The sequence below is a fragment of the Balaenoptera physalus genome, assembly GCF_965194825.1.
Source record: "Balaenoptera physalus genome assembly, chromosome: X".
Classification (NCBI taxonomy): domain Eukaryota; kingdom Metazoa; phylum Chordata; class Mammalia; order Artiodactyla; family Balaenopteridae; genus Balaenoptera; species Balaenoptera physalus.
In genome coordinates, this window is record NC_138903.1 from 7,955,064 (window position 1) to 7,971,528 (window position 16,465).

Sequence of the window (16,465 nt, forward strand, 5' to 3'; positions counted from 1 at the left end):
TTAAAAACTCTCCCACAGGGCTTCCCTGGTGGTGCAGTGGTTGAGGATCCACCTGCCAATGCAGGGGACATGGGTTCCATCCCTGATCCGGGAAGATCCCACATGCTGCGGAGCAACTAAGACTGTGTGCCACAACTACTGAGCCTGCGCTCTAGAGCCCAAGAGCCACAACTACTGAGCCCATGTGCCACAACTACTGAAGCCTGTGTGTCTAGGACCCGAGCTCCGCAATGAAGAGTAGCCCCTGCTCACCACAACTAGAGAAAGCCTGTGCACAGCAACAAAGGCCCAGTGCAGAGTTCTCAGAGCTCCCGGTACGAGCTTCTTCCCTTGGGTGGATTCTTGGCTTTTCTCCCAGCATGGCCCCCAAACACCAGTTTTCACTTCCACCCCAAGCAACGAAACCGAAGAAACTGAGACGGACTCCTGCCTCCAGGCCAGAGGAAACGTCTGCTTCTCCGAACTTGCCGAAGGAAGAAGAAGAACAGCAAGAAGCAGTTGAACATATTGATGAAGTACAAAATGAAATAGACAGACTTAACGAACAAGCCAGTGAGGAGATTTTGAAAGTAGAACAGAAATATAACAAACTCCGCCAACCATTTTTTCAGAAGAGGTCGGAATTGATCGCCAAAATCCCAAATTTTGGGGTAACAACATTTGTTCACCATCCACAAGTGTCTGCACTGCTTGGGGAGGAGGATGAAGAGGTGCTGCATTATTTGACAAGAGTCGAAGTGACAGAATTTGAAGGTAGTAAATCAGGTTACAGAATAGATTTTTATTTTGATGAAAACCCTTACTTCGAAACTAAAGTTCTCTCCAAAGAATTTCATCTGAATGAGAGTGGTGATCCATCTTCAAAGTCCACTGAAATCAAATGGAAATCCGGAAAGGATCTGACAAAACGTGCAAGTCAAACGCAGAATAAAGCCAGCAGGAAGAGACAGCATGAGGAACCAGAAAGCTTCTTCACCTGGTTTACTGATCATTCTGATGCAGGTGCAGATGAGTTAGGAGAGGTCATCAAAGATGATATTTGGCCAAATCCATTACAGTACCACTTGGTTCCGGACATGGATGATGAGGAAGGGGAAGGAGAAGAAGATGATGATGATGATGAAGAGGAAGAAGGACTGGAAGATATTGATGAAGAAGGGGATAAGGATGAAGGAAGATGAAGGAGAAGATGACTAATGGAACACTGATGGATTCCAACCTTCCTTTTTTAATTTTCTCCAGTCCCTGGGAGCAAGTTGCAGTCTTTTTTTTTTTTTTTCCTCCTTCTCCTCTTGTGCTCAGTTGCCCTGTGTTTGAGGTCTCTTTTCTCCTTTATACCATGGCTCACAACTTATTTTGGGGGGAAATACCTTGAGCAGAATTCAGTGGGAAAAGAATCTCTACCCCCTTTCTGTTCCAGATTCATTTTTATCCCTTCCTGTCTCAACAAAAACTTTACGGAATCAACACCACCATGCTCTGTGGGAAAAAAGAAAAACCTTCTGCTCCCTTAGCTCTGCTGGAAGCTGGAGGGTGCTAGGCCCCTGTGTAGTAGTGCATAGAATTCTAGCTTTTTTCCTCCTTTCTCTGTATATTGGGCTCAGAGATTACACTGTGTCTCTATGTGAATATGGACAGTTAGCATTTACCAACATCTATCTGTCTACTTTCTCTTGTTTAAAAAAAGAAAAGAAAAACTTAAAAAAATGGGGTTATAGAAGGTCAGCAAAGGGTGGGTTTGAGATGTTTGGGTGGGTTAAGTGGGCATTTTGACAACATGGCTTCTCCTTTGGCATGTTTAATTGTGATGTTTAACGGACATCCTTGCAGTTTAAGATGACACTTTTAAAATAAAATTCTCTCCTAATGATGACTTGAGCCCTGCCACTCGATGGGAGAATCAGCAGAACCTGTAGGATCTTATTTGCAATTGACATTCTCTATTGTAATTTCGTTCCTGTTTAGTGTTATATTTTTCTTTCTGTTTCACTGGAAAGGAAAGATGATGCTCAGTTTGAAACGTTAAAAGTGTACAAGTTGCTTTGTTACAATAAAACTAAATGTGTACACACACACACACAAAAAAACAAAGACCCGGCGCAGCCAAAAATAAAGTAAATAAAATAAATAAATTTATTTTAAAAAAAACTCCCCCACAAACAAAAGTCCAGGACCAGATGGCTTCATAGGCAAATTCTACCAAACATACGAAGAAGAACTTATACTGATCCTTCTCAAACTCTTCCAAAAAACTGAAGAGAAGGGAACACTCCCAAAGACATTCTATGAAGCCACCATCACCCTGATACCAAAACCAGACAAAGACACCACCAAAAAAGAAAATTACAGGCCAATATCTTTGATGAGTATAGATGCAAAAATTCTCAACCAAATATAGCAAACTGGATCCAACAACACATAAAAAAGATCATACACCACAAGCAAGTGGGATTCATCCCAGGTTCATAAGGATGGTTCAACATATGCAAATCAATCAATGTGATACACCACATAAACAAAAGTCAAAAACCACTTGATCATCTCAATAGATGCAGAAAAAACACTTGACAAAATTCAACATCCATTCATGATAAACACTCTTACCAAAGTGGGTATAGAGGGAATACATCTCAACATAATAAAAGCTATTTATGACAAACCCAGAGCCAATATAATACTCAATGGTGAAAAGTTGAAAGCCCTCCCGCTAAACTCTGGAATAAGACAAGGATACCCACTTCCACCTCTTCTATTCAACATAGTATTGGAAGTCCTAGCCACAGCAATCAGACAAGAAAAAGAAATAAAAGGTATCCAAATTGGAAGAGATAATATCGTCATTATATGCAGATGACATGACTCTATATGTAGAAAACCCTAAAGACTCCACACAAAAACTACGAGAACTGATCAGTGAATTCAGAAACGTAGCAGGATACAAGATTAACATACAGAAATCGGTTGCATTTCTTTACACCAACAATGAAATATCAGAAAGGGAATGTAAAATAAACGATACTTTCCAAAATCACACCCTCAGGACTTCCCTGGTGGTCCAGTGGCTAAGACTCCACAATCCCAATGCAGGGGGCCCGGGTTCCATCCCTGGTCAGGGAACTAGGTCTCACATGCCACAAGTAAGAGTGCGAATGCCGCAAATAAAGATCCCGCATGCCGCAACTAATGATCCCACATGCCGCAACTAAAGATCCTGCACGCAGCAATGAAGATCCCGCACGTGGCAGCCAAGACCCGGCGCAGCCAAATAAAGAAATATTGAAAAAAAATGCACCTCCAAAAATAAAATACTTAGGAATAAATCTGACCAAGGAGGTGCAAGACTTGTATGCTGAGAGCTGTACAACGGTAAAGGAAACTGAAGATGATTCAAAGAAATGGAAAGATAGCCCATGCTCTTGGATTGGAAGAATTTATATTGTTAAAATGACTACACTACCCAAAGCAATCTACAGATGTAATGCAATCCCTATCAAATGACCCATGACATTTTTCACAGAACTAGAACAAATAATCCTAAAATTTATATGGAACCATAAAACACCCAGAATTGCCAAAGCAATCCTGAAGAAAAAGAACAAAGCAACAGGCATAGCTCTCCCAGACTTAAGACAATACTACAAAGCTATAGTAATCAAAACAGCATGGTATTGGCACAAAAACAGACATATGGATCAATGGAGCAGAACAGAGAGTGCAGAAATTAACCCACACACCTATAGTCAATTAGTTTTTGACAAAAAAGGCAAGAATATACAAAGGGAAAAAGTCTCTTCAGCAAGTGGTGCTGGGAAAGTTGGACAGTTGCATGTAAATCAATGAATTGAAAACACACCCTCTCACCATACACAAAAATAAACTCAAAATGGCTTCAAGACTTAAACAGAAGACGTGACACCATAAAATTCCTAGAAGAGAACACAGGCAAAACATTCTCTGACATAAATTGTACCAATGTTTTCTTAGCTCAGTCTCCCAAGGCAATAGGAATAAAAGCAAAAATAAACAAATGGGACCTAATCAAAGATACAAGCTTTTGCACAGCAAAGGAAACCATTAACAAAACGAAAAGACGACCTACAAAACGGGAGAAAATATTTGCAAACAACGCAACCGAGAAGGGCTTGATTTCCAAAATATATGAACAGCTCATACAACTCAACAACAAAAAAATAAATGAACCAATCAAAACAGGGGCAGAAGACCTAAAAAGACATTTCTTCAAAGAAGAAATACAAATAGCTAATAGGCACATGAAAAGATGCTCAAAATCACTAATTATTAGAGAAATGAACATCAAAACTACAATAAGGTACCATCTCACACTGGTCAGAATGGCCATCATGAAAAACTCTCCAAATAACAAATGCTGGAGAGGATGTGGAGAAAAGGGAACCCTCTTACACTGTTGGTGGGAATGTAAATTGGTACAGCCACTTTGGAGAACAGTATGGAGGTTCCTTAAAAAATTCAAAATTGAATTACCATATGATCCAGCAATCCCACTCCTGGGCATATACCCAGACAAAACCCTAATCCAAAGAGATACATGCACCCCTATATTCACAGCAGCACTATTCACAATAGCCAAGACAGGGAAACAACCTAAGTGTCCACTGACAGATGAATGGATAAAGAAGATGTGGTACATGTATACAATGCACTAGTACTCAGCCATAAAAAAGAACAAAATAATGCCATTTGCAGCAACATGGATGCAACTAGAGATTATCATACTAAGTGAAATAAGTCAGAAAGAGAAAGACAAATACCATATGATATCACTTCTATGTGGAATCTAAAATATGACACAAATGAACATACCTATGAAACAGAAACAGACTCATGGACATAGAGAACAGACTTGTGGCTGCCAAGGGGGAGGAGGTTGGGGGAGGGTTGGAATGGGAGGTTGGGGTTAACAGATGTAAACTATTAAACATGGAATGGATAAACAAGGCCCTACTGTATAGCACAGGGAACTATATCCAGTATACTATGATAAACCATAACGGAAAAGAATATAAACGGAAAAGAATATAAAAAAAGAATGTATATATATGTATAACTCAATCACTTTGCTAGTTTCTAGTAGTCAGATAGATGTTTTTTCTGTGAATAGAGGGTGCTGAGTCCAGTTCCTTGAACAATGAGTATGTCTTGGCGATTACATTATTGGCGTATGGAACGGTATCTGTGCCAATTTCAACCTCCTGGTTTATGCATCACCGCACCACGCTTTTCCCCTTAAGCAGCCATAAGTGTGTTTTGTAAATGTGTGATGGTGTTCTGTTTGTAATTCAGTTCATGGTTGGCGATTTTTAGATTCCCTTTATAAGTGATATCTTATGATAAGTTTCTCTTGCTGTCTAACTTATTTCACTCTCAATGACCATACATAAGTCCCCCTGAGTTGCTGCGACTGGCCTCATTTCATTGATTTCAGGGCTGAGTAATATTCCGTTGTCCTTAAGTACCAAATTTTCTTTCACCATTTTTTCCTTCCAAGGACTATTAAGCTGTACCCAAGTCGAGGCTGTTGTCAACATAGCAGCAGTAAACGGGGTGCCTGCGTTCTGTGGATTTTCGGTTTTTCCAACATATAGGCCCATGAGTGGAAGCGCCCTATGCTTTGTAGCTCTGTTTTTTAGATGTTTTAGGAAACACAGCACACTTCTCCAGAGTGGCCGTTGGCAATTTACATTCCCCCCTTCAGCGTAACAAGGCTCCCTTTTCTCCTCTCCTTGTCCTGCATATCTGGTTTTTACCCTTTGTGAGGATGGTCCTTTTTTCTGATTCGAAGTGATACCTCTTTGTAGTGTTGATTTGCATTGCCCGCTTCTTTGGTTGGCCAAAATGGGCGTATGCGTTTTTCCTGAATATATTCTGGAAGTTAAATTTGAGAGACAGCTTTTTTGTTTTAATTGATTAATTAATTAATTTATTTTTGGCCGTGTTGGGTCTTCGTTTCTGTGCGAAGGCTTTCTCTAGTTGTGGCAAGCGGGGGCCAGTCTTCATCGCGGTGTGCGGGCCTCTCGCTATCGCGGCCTCTCTTGTTGCGTAGCACAGGCTCCAGAGGCGCAGGCTCAGTAGTTGTGGCTCACGGGCCTAGTTGCTCCGCGGCATGTGGGATCTTCCCAGACCAGGGCTCGAACCCGTGTCCCCTGCATTAGCAGGCAGATTCTCAACCACTGCACCACCAGGGAAGCCCCTTGAATAGTTTTGTATTTAAAATTTGTCTGTGGGGACTTCCCTGGTGACGCAGTGGTTAAGAGTCCGCCTGCCCATGCAGGGGACACGGGCTCGAGCCCTGGTCCGGGAAGCTCCCACATGCCGCAGAGCAACCAAGCCTGCGCGGCACAACTACTGAAGCCTGCGCGCCTAGAGCCCGTGCTCGCCCGCAAGAGAAGCCACCGCAATGAGAAGCCCGTGCACCGCAACGAAGAGTAGCCCCGCTCGACACAACTAGAGAAAGCCCACATGCAGCAACGAAGACCCAACGCAGCCAAACATAAATTAGAAACTAAAATAAAATTTGCCTCTGAATAACTTTGAGTGAATTTGGTATCAGTTGTAAAGTTTGCATCTACATTCACTTCATTCCAAATGGTTTCCAATTAATTGTTCCTTAACTACTTTTAGAAAACTTTTGGGATAGAGACTCCATTTTAGTTTGAATGTCCAGTTTAATGGATTCAGCAGTCCTGTCAGTAGGGCACGCTGCCTCCAGTGACCTGTGAGGGAGGCGCGGCCTGCACTTCCTGCACTGACCACAGGGTGGCGCCGAGTTCGCCTCTCTGACCCACAGCGCATGCTCGTTCCCTGCGAACTCGATTGTGAGGGCAGCTGAGAGGAGTTGAGCCTCCTCAGGCGCGGGGGCGGGGGCGGGGGCGGGGGCCTTCGGGTAGGACGCCCGGCTCAGCGTCTCTGCTGAGAGGAGCTCGGTCTCCGTCTCCTTAGGACTCGCTGGGGTTTCGGCTTCAGGACAAAGTGGGGCTGCGTCCACGCTGACTAGGGAACTAGGTTTCCTGAGGACCCAGGTGATGCCTGAGGAAAAGGTGAAGAGACGGTGAGGAAAAGTGGGGAGAAGCTTCCTGTGGGCGACTGACCGTTGAGGGGGTCCGTCTTCGTGTGAGCGAGGGAGGGCTTGGCGTGGAAAGCTGGGTTTTTGGTCAGGTTTGTGTGCAGGGTAGCCAGCATGAGTTATGGGGCGTCCAGTTTTCCCAGCACCATTTATCGTGGGGAGTGTCGTGCTCCTTGGTGTGTCCTTGGTCCCTGTGTCATAAATTCACTGACCCCGTCCGTGTGGGTTGAATTCTGGTCTCTCTGTCCTGTTCCTCTGGTCCCTGTGCCCGTTTTGAGCCAGTTCCACACTGTTTTGGTGACTGTAGCTTCTCAGCAGAGTGTGACGTCAGGGAGGGAGATGCCTCCAGCCCGTTCTCTTTTTTCAGGGTTTCTTTGGCTATTTGGGGTCCTTTGTGGTTCCCCACAGATATTAGGAGGATTTGCTCTATTTGGGGGGAAAATACCATGGAATTTTGGGAGGGATTGCATTCACTGAATCAAAAAGAAACAGATAATTTGAACAGACCAATCACTAGAGATGAACTAGAATCTGTAGTTTAAAAACTCTCCCACAGGGCTTCCCTGGTGGTGCAGTGGTTGAGGATCCACCTGCCAATGCAGGGGACATGGGTTCCATCCCTGATCCGGGAAGATCCCACATGCTGCGGAGCAACTAAGACTGTGTGCCACAACTACTGAGCCTGCGCTCTAGAGCCCAAGAGCCACAACTACTGAGCCCATGTGCCACAACTACTGAAGCCTGTGTGTCTAGGACCCGAGCTCCGCAATGAAGAGTAGCCCCTGCTCACCACAACTAGAGAAAGCCTGTGCACAGCAACAAAGGCCCAGTGCAGAGTTCTCAGAGCTCCCGGTACGAGCTTCTTCCCTTGGGTGGATTCTTGGCTTTTCTCCCAGCATGGCCCCCAAACACCAGTTTTCACTTCCACCCCAAGCAACGAAACCGAAGAAACTGAGACGGACTCCTGCCTCCAGGCCAGAGGAAACGTCTGCTTCTCCGAACTTGCCGAAGGAAAAAGAAGAACAGCACGAAGCAGTTGAACATATTGATGAAGTACAAAATGAAATAGACAGACTTAACGAACAAGCCAGTGAGGAGATTTTGAAAGTAGAACAGAAATATAACAAACTCCGCCAACCATTTTTTCAGAAGAGGTCGGAATTGATCGCCAAAATCCCAAATTTTGGGGTAACAACATTTGTTCACCATCCACAAGTGTCTGCACTGCTTGGGGAGGAGGATGAAGAGGTGCTGCATTATTTGACAAGAGTCGAAGTGACAGAATTTGAAGGTAGTAAATCAGGTTACAGAATAGATTTTTATTTTGATGAAAACCCTTACTTCGAAACTAAAGTTCTCTCCAAAGAATTTCATCTGAATGAGAGTGGTGATCCATCTTCAAAGTCCACTGAAATCAAATGGAAATCCGGAAAGGATCTGACAAAACGTGCAAGTCAAACGCAGAATAAAGCCAGCAGGAAGAGACAGCATGAGGAACCAGAAAGCTTCTTCACCTGGTTTACTGATCATTCTGAGGCAGGTGCAGATGAGTTAGGAGAGGTCATCAAAGATGATATTTGGCCAAATCCATTACAGTACCACTTGGTTCCGGACATGGATGATGAGGAAGGGGAAGGAGAAGAAGATGATGATGATGATGAAGAGGAAGAAGGACTGGAAGATATTGATGAAGAAGGGGATAAGGATGAAGGAAGATGAAGGAGAAGATGACTAATGGAACACTGATGGATTCCAACCTTCCTTTTTTAATTTTCTCCAGTCCCTGGGAGCAAGTTGCAGTCTTTTTTTTTTTTTTCCTCCTTCTCCTCTTGTGCTCAGTTGCCCTGTGTTTGAGGTCTCTTTTCTCCTTTATACCATGGCTCACAACTTATTTTGGGGGGAAATACCTTGAGCAGAATTCAGTGGGAAAAGAATCTCTACCCCTTTCTGTTCCAGATTCATTTTTATCCCTTCCTGTCTCAACAAAAACTTTACGGAATCAACACCACCATGCTCTGTGGGAAAAAAGAAAAACCTTCTGCTCCCTTAGCTCTGCTGGAAGCTGGAGGGTGCTAGGCCCCTGTGTAGTAGTGCATAGAATTCTAGCTTTTTTCCTCCTTTCTCTGTATATTGGGCTCAGAGATTACACTGTGTCTCTATGTGAATATGGACAGTTAGCATTTACCAACATCTATCTGTCTACTTTCTCTTGTTTAAAAAAAGAAAAGAAAAACTTAAAAAAATGGGGTTATAGAAGGTCAGCAAAGGGTGGGTTTGAGATGTTTGGGTGGGTTAAGTGGGCATTTTGACAACATGGCTTCTCCTTTGGCATGTTTAATTGTGATGTTTAACGGACATCCTTGCAGTTTAAGATGACACTTTTAAAATAAAATTCTCTCCTAATGATGACTTGAGCCCTGCCACTCGATGGGAGAATCAGCAGAACCTGTAGGATCTTATTTGCAATTGACATTCTCTATTGTAATTTCGTTCCTGTTTAGTGTTATATTTTTCTTTCTGTTTCACTGGAAAGGAAAGATGATGCTCAGTTTGAAACGTTAAAAGTGTACAAGTTGCTTTGTTACAATAAAACTAAATGTGTACACACACACACACAAAAAAACAAAGACCCGGCGCAGCCAAAAATAAAGTAAATAAAATAAATAAATTTATTTTAAAAAAAACTCCCCCACAAACAAAAGTCCAGGACCAGATGGCTTCATAGGCAAATTCTACCAAACATACGAAGAAGAACTTATACTGATCCTTCTCAAACTCTTCCAAAAAACTGAAGAGAAGGGAACACTCCCAAAGACATTCTATGAAGCCACCATCACCCTGATACCAAAACCAGACAAAGACACCACCAAAAAAGAAAATTACAGGCCAATATCTTTGATGAGTATAGATGCAAAAATTCTCAACCAAATATAGCAAACTGGATCCAACAACACATAAAAAAGATCATACACCACAAGCAAGTGGGATTCATCCCAGGTTCATAAGGATGGTTCAACATATGCAAATCAATCAATGTGATACACCACATAAACAAAAGTCAAAAACCACTTGATCATCTCAATAGATGCAGAAAAAACACTTGACAAAATTCAACATCCATTCATGATAAACACTCTTACCAAAGTGGGTATAGAGGGAATACATCTCAACATAATAAAAGCTATTTATGACAAACCCAGAGCCAATATAATACTCAATGGTGAAAAGTTGAAAGCCCTCCCGCTAAACTCTGGAATAAGACAAGGATACCCACTTCCACCTCTTCTATTCAACATAGTATTGGAAGTCCTAGCCACAGCAATCAGACAAGAAAAAGAAATAAAAGGTATCCAAATTGGAAGAGATAATATCGTCATTATATGCAGATGACATGACTCTATATGTAGAAAACCCTAAAGACTCCACACAAAAACTACGAGAACTGATCAGTGAATTCAGAAACGTAGCAGGATACAAGATTAACATACAGAAATCGGTTGCATTTCTTTACACCAACAATGAAATATCAGAAAGGGAATGTAAAATAAACGATACTTTCCAAAATCACACCCTCAGGACTTCCCTGGTGGTCCAGTGGCTAAGACTCCACAATCCCAATGCAGGGGGCCCGGGTTCCATCCCTGGTCAGGGAACTAGGTCTCACATGCCACAAGTAAGAGTGCGAATGCCGCAAATAAAGATCCCGCATGCCGCAACTAATGATCCCGCATGCCGCAACTAAAGATCCTGCACGCAGCAATGAAGATCCCGCACGTGGCAGCCAAGACCCGGCGCAGCCAAATAAAGAAATATTGAAAAAAAATGCACCTCCAAAAATAAAATACTTAGGAATAAATCTGACCAAGGAGGTGCAAGACTTGTATGCTGAGAGCTGTACAACGGTAAAGGAAACTGAAGATGATTCAAAGAAATGGAAAGATAGCCCATGCTCTTGGATTGGAAGAATTTATATTGTTAAAATGACTACACTACCCAAAGCAATCTACAGATGTAATGCAATCCCTATCAAATGACCCATGACATTTTTCACAGAACTAGAACAAATAATCCTAAAATTTATATGGAACCATAAAACACCCAGAATTGCCAAAGCAATCCTGAAGAAAAAGAACAAAGCAACAGGCATAGGTCTCCCAGACTTAAGACAATACTACAAAGCTATAGTAATCAAAACAGCATGGTATTGGCACAAAAACAGACATATGGATCAATGGAGCAGAACAGAGAGCGCAGAAATTAACCCACACACCTATAGTCAATTAGTTTTTGACAAAAAAGGCAAGAATATACAAAGGGAAAAAGTCTCTTCAGCAAGTGGTGCTGGGAAAGTTGGACAGTTGCATGTAAATCAATGAATTGAAAACACACCCTCTCACCATACACAAAAATAAACTCAAAATGGCTTCAAGACTTAAACAGAAGACGTGACACCATAAAATTCCTAGAAGAGAACACAGGCAAAACATTCTCTGACATAAATTGTACCAATGTTTTCTTAGCTCAGTCTCCCAAGGCAATAGGAATAAAAGCAAAAATAAACAAATGGGACCTAATCAAAGATACAAGCTTTTGCACAGCAAAGGAAACCATTAACAAAACGAAAAGACGACCTACAAAACGGGAGAAAATATTTGCAAACAACGCAACCGAGAAGGGCTTGATTTCCAAAATATATGAACAGCTCATACAACTCAACAACAAAAAAATAAATGAACCAATCAAAACAGGGGCAGAAGACCTAAAAAGACATTTCTTCAAAGAAGAAATACAAATAGCTAATAGGCACATGAAAAGATGCTCAAAATCACTAATTATTAGAGAAATGAACATCAAAACTACAATAAGGTACCATCTCACACTGGTCAGAATGGCCATCATGAAAAACTCTCCAAATAACAAATGCTGGAGAGGATGTGGAGAAAAGGGAACCCTCTTACACTGTTGGTGGGAATGTAAATTGGTACAGCCACTTTGGAGAACAGTATGGAGGTTCCTTAAAAAATTCAAAATTGAATTACCATATGATCCAGCAATCCCACTCCTGGGCATATACCCAGACAAAACCCTAATCCAAAGAGATACATGCACCCCTATATTCACAGCAGCACTATTCACAATAGCCAAGACAGGGAAACAACCTAAGTGTCCACTGACAGATGAATGGATAAAGAAGATGTGGTACATGTATACAATGCACTAGTACTCAGCCATAAAAAAGAACAAAATAATGCCATTTGCAGCAACATGGATGCAACTAGAGATTATCATACTAAGTGAAATAAGTCAGAAAGAGAAAGACAAATACCATATGATATCACTTCTATGTGGAATCTAAAATATGACACAAATGAACATACCTATGAAACAGAAACAGACTCATGGACATAGAGAACAGACTTGTGGCTGCCAAGGGGGAGGAGGTTGGGGGAGGGTTGGAATGGGAGGTTGGGGTTAACAGATGTAAACTATTAAACATGGAATGGATAAACAAGGCCCTACTGTATAGCACAGGGAACTATATCCAGTATACTATGATAAACCATAACGGAAAAGAATATAAACGGAAAAGAATATAAAAAAAGAATGTATATATATGTATAACTCAATCACTTTGCTAGTTTCTAGTAGTCAGATAGATGTTTTTTCTGTGAATAGAGGGTGCTGAGTCCAGTTCCTTGAACAATGAGTATGTCTTGGCGATTACATTATTGGCGTATGGAACGGTATCTGTGCCAATTTCAACCTCCTGGTTTATGCATCACCGCACCACGCTTTTCCCCTTAAGCAGCCATAAGTGTGTTTTGTAAATGTGTGATGGTGTTCTGTTTGTAATTCAGTTCATGGTTGGCGATTTTTAGATTCCCTTTATAAGTGATATCTTATGATAAGTTTCTCTTGCTGTCTAACTTATTTCACTCTCAATGACCATACATAAGTCCCCCTGAGTTGCTGCGACTGGCCTCATTTCATTGATTTCAGGGCTGAGTAATATTCCGTTGTCCTTAAGTACCAAATTTTCTTTCACCATTTTTTCCTTCCAAGGACTATTAAGCTGTACCCAAGTCGAGGCTGTTGTCAACATAGCAGCAGTAAACGGGGTGCCTGCGTTCTGTGGATTTTCGGTTTTTCCAACATATAGGCCCATGAGTGGAAGCGCCCTATGCTTTGTAGCTCTGTTTTTTAGATGTTTTAGGAAACACAGCACACTTCTCCAGAGTGGCCGTTGGCAATTTACATTCCCCCCTTCAGCGTAACAAGGCTCCCTTTTCTCCTCTCCTTGTCCTGCATATCTGGTTTTTACCCTTTGTGAGGATGGTCCTTTTTTCTGATTCGAAGTGATACCTCTTTGTAGTGTTGATTTGCATTGCCCGCTTCTTTGGTTGGCCAAAATGGGCGTATGCGTTTTTCCTGAATATATTCTGGAAGTTAAATTTGAGAGACAGCTTTTTTGTTTTAATTGATTAATTAATTAATTTATTTTTGGCCGTGTTGGGTCTTCGTTTCTGTGCGAAGGCTTTCTCTAGTTGTGGCAAGCGGGGGCCAGTCTTCATCGCGGTGTGCGGGCCTCTCGCTATCGCGGCCTCTCTTGTTGCGTAGCACAGGCTCCAGAGGCGCAGGCTCAGTAGTTGTGGCTCACGGGCCTAGTTGCTCCGCGGCATGTGGGATCTTCCCAGACCAGGGCTCGAACCCGTGTCCCCTGCATTAGCAGGCAGATTCTCAACCACTGCACCACCAGGGAAGCCCCTTGAATAGTTTTGTATTTAAAATTTGTCTGTGGGGACTTCCCTGGTGACGCAGTGGTTAAGAGTCCGCCTGCCCATGCAGGGGACACGGGCTCGAGCCCTGGTCCGGGAAGCTCCCACATGCCGCAGAGCAACCAAGCCTGCGCGGCACAACTACTGAAGCCTGCGCGCCTAGAGCCCGTGCTCGCCCGCAAGAGAAGCCACCGCAATGAGAAGCCCGTGCACCGCAACGAAGAGTAGCCCCGCTCGACACAACTAGAGAAAGCCCACATGCAGCAACGAAGACCCAACGCAGCCAAACATAAATTAGAAACTAAAATAAAATTTGCCTCTGAATAACTTTGAGTGAATTTGGTATCAGTTGTAAAGTTTGCATCTACATTCACTTCATTCCAAATGGTTTCCAATTAATTGTTCCTTAACTACTTTTAGAAAACTTTTGGGATAGAGACTCCATTTTAGTTTGAATGTCCAGTTTAATGGATTCAGCAGTCCTGTCAGTAGGGCACGCTGCCTCCAGTGACCTGTGAGGGAGGCGCGGCCTGCACTTCCTGCACTGACCACAGGGTGGCGCCGAGTTCGCCTCTCTGACCCACAGCGCATGCTCGTTCCCTGCGAACTCGATTGTGAGGGCAGCTGAGAGGAGTTGAGCCTCCTCAGGCGCGGGGGCGGGGGCGGGGGCGGGGGCGGGGGCCTTCGGGTAGGACGCCCGGCTCAGCGTCTCTGCTGAGAGGAGCTCGGTCTCCGTCTCCTTAGGACTCGCTGGGGTTTCGGCTTCAGGACAAAGTGGGGCTGCGTCCACGCTGACTAGGGAACTAGGTTTCCTGAGGACCCAGGTGATGCCTGAGGAAAAGGTGAAGAGACGGTGAGGAAAAGTGGGGAGAAGCTTCCTGTGGGCGACTGACCGTTGAGGGGGTCCGTCTTCGTGTGAGCGAGGGAGGGCTTGGCGTGGAAAGCTGGGTTTTTGGTCAGGTTTGTGTGCAGGGTAGCCAGCATGAGTTATGGGGCGTCCAGTTTTCCCAGCACCATTTATCGTGGGGAGTGTCGTGCTCCTTGGTGTGTCCTTGGTCCCTGTGTCATAAATTCACCGACCCCGTCCGTGTGGGTTGAATTCTGGTCTCTCTGTCCTGTTCCTCTGGTCCCTGTGCCCGTTTTGAGCCAGTTCCACACTGTTTTGGTGACTGTAGCTTCTCAGCAGAGTGTGACGTCAGGGAGGGAGATGCCTCCAGCCCGTTCTCTTTTTTCAGGGTTTCTTTGGCTATTTGGGGTCCTTTGTGGTTCCCCACAGATATTAGGAGGATTTGCTCTATTTGGGGGGAAAATACCATGGAATTTTGGGAGGGATTGCATTCACTGAATCAAAAAGAAACAGATAATTTGAACAGACCAATCACTAGAGATGAACTAGAATCTGTAGTTTAAAAACTCTCCCACAGGGCTTCCCTGGTGGTGCAGTGGTTGAGGATCCACCTGCCAATGCAGGGGACATGGGTTCCATCCCTGATCCGGGAAGATCCCACATGCTGCGGAGCAACTAAGACTGTGTGCCACAACTACTGAGCCTGCGCTCTAGAGCCCAAGAGCCACAACTACTGAGCCCATGTGCCACAACTACTGAAGCCTGTGTGTCTAGGACCCGAGCTCCGCAATGAAGAGTAGCCCCTGCTCACCACAACTAGAGAAAGCCTGTGCACAGCAACAAAGGCCCAGTGCAGAGTTCTCAGAGCTCCCGGTACGAGCTTCTTCCCTTGGGTGGATTCTTGGCTTTTCTCCCAGCATGGCCCCCAAACACCAGTTTTCACTTCCACCCCAAGCAACGAAACCGAAGAAACTGAGACGGACTCCTGCCTCCAGGCCAGAGGAAACGTCTGCTTCTCCGAACTTGCCGAAGGAAGAAGAAGAACAGCACGAAGCAGTTGAACATATTGATGAAGTACAAAATGAAATAGACAGACTTAACGAACAAGCCAGTGAGGAGATTTTGAAAGTAGAACAGAAATATAACAAACTCCGCCAACCATTTTTTCAGAAGAGGTCGGAATTGATCGCCAAAATCCCAAATTTTGGGGTAACAACATTTGTTCACCATCCACAAGTGTCTGCACTGCTTGGGGAGGAGGATGAAGAGGTGCTGCATTATTTGACAAGAGTCGAAGTGACAGAATTTGAAGGTAGTAAATCAGGTTACAGAATAGATTTTTATTTTGATGAAAACCCTTACTTCGAAACTAAAGTTCTCTCCAAAGAATTTCATCTGAATGAGAGTGGTGATCCATCTTCAAAGTCCACTGAAATCAAATGGAAATCCGGAAAGGATCTGACAAAACGTGCAAGTCAAACGCAGAATAAAGCCAGCAGGAAGAGACAGCATGAGGAACCAGAAAGCTTCTTCACCTGGTTTACTGATCATTCTGAGGCAGGTGCAGATGAGTTAGGAGAGGTCATCAAAGATGATATTTGGCCAAATCCATTACAGTACCACTTGGTTCCGGACATGGATGATGAGGAAGGGGAAGGAGAAGAAGATGATGATGATGATGAAGAGGAAGAAGGACTGGAAGATATTGATGAAGAAGGGGATAAGGATGAAGGAAGATGA

The 16,465-nt window shown here is 43.5% G+C and overlaps 2 pseudogenes across 2 annotated transcripts; both read left to right on the plus strand.

The window, feature by feature from the left end:
* Window positions 1-325: 325 nt before the first annotated feature.
* LOC309652152 (protein SET pseudogene) lies at window positions 326-1,181 on the plus strand (annotated as a pseudogene). Its single transcript has one exon. The product of its transcript is annotated as a protein SET pseudogene (transcript).
* Window positions 1,182-8,116: 6,935 nt separating this feature from the next.
* Window positions 8,117-16,465, plus strand: LOC309652778 (protein SET pseudogene; annotated as a pseudogene). Its single transcript has 2 exons — window positions 8,117-8,807; window positions 16,377-16,465. The product of its transcript is annotated as a protein SET pseudogene (transcript).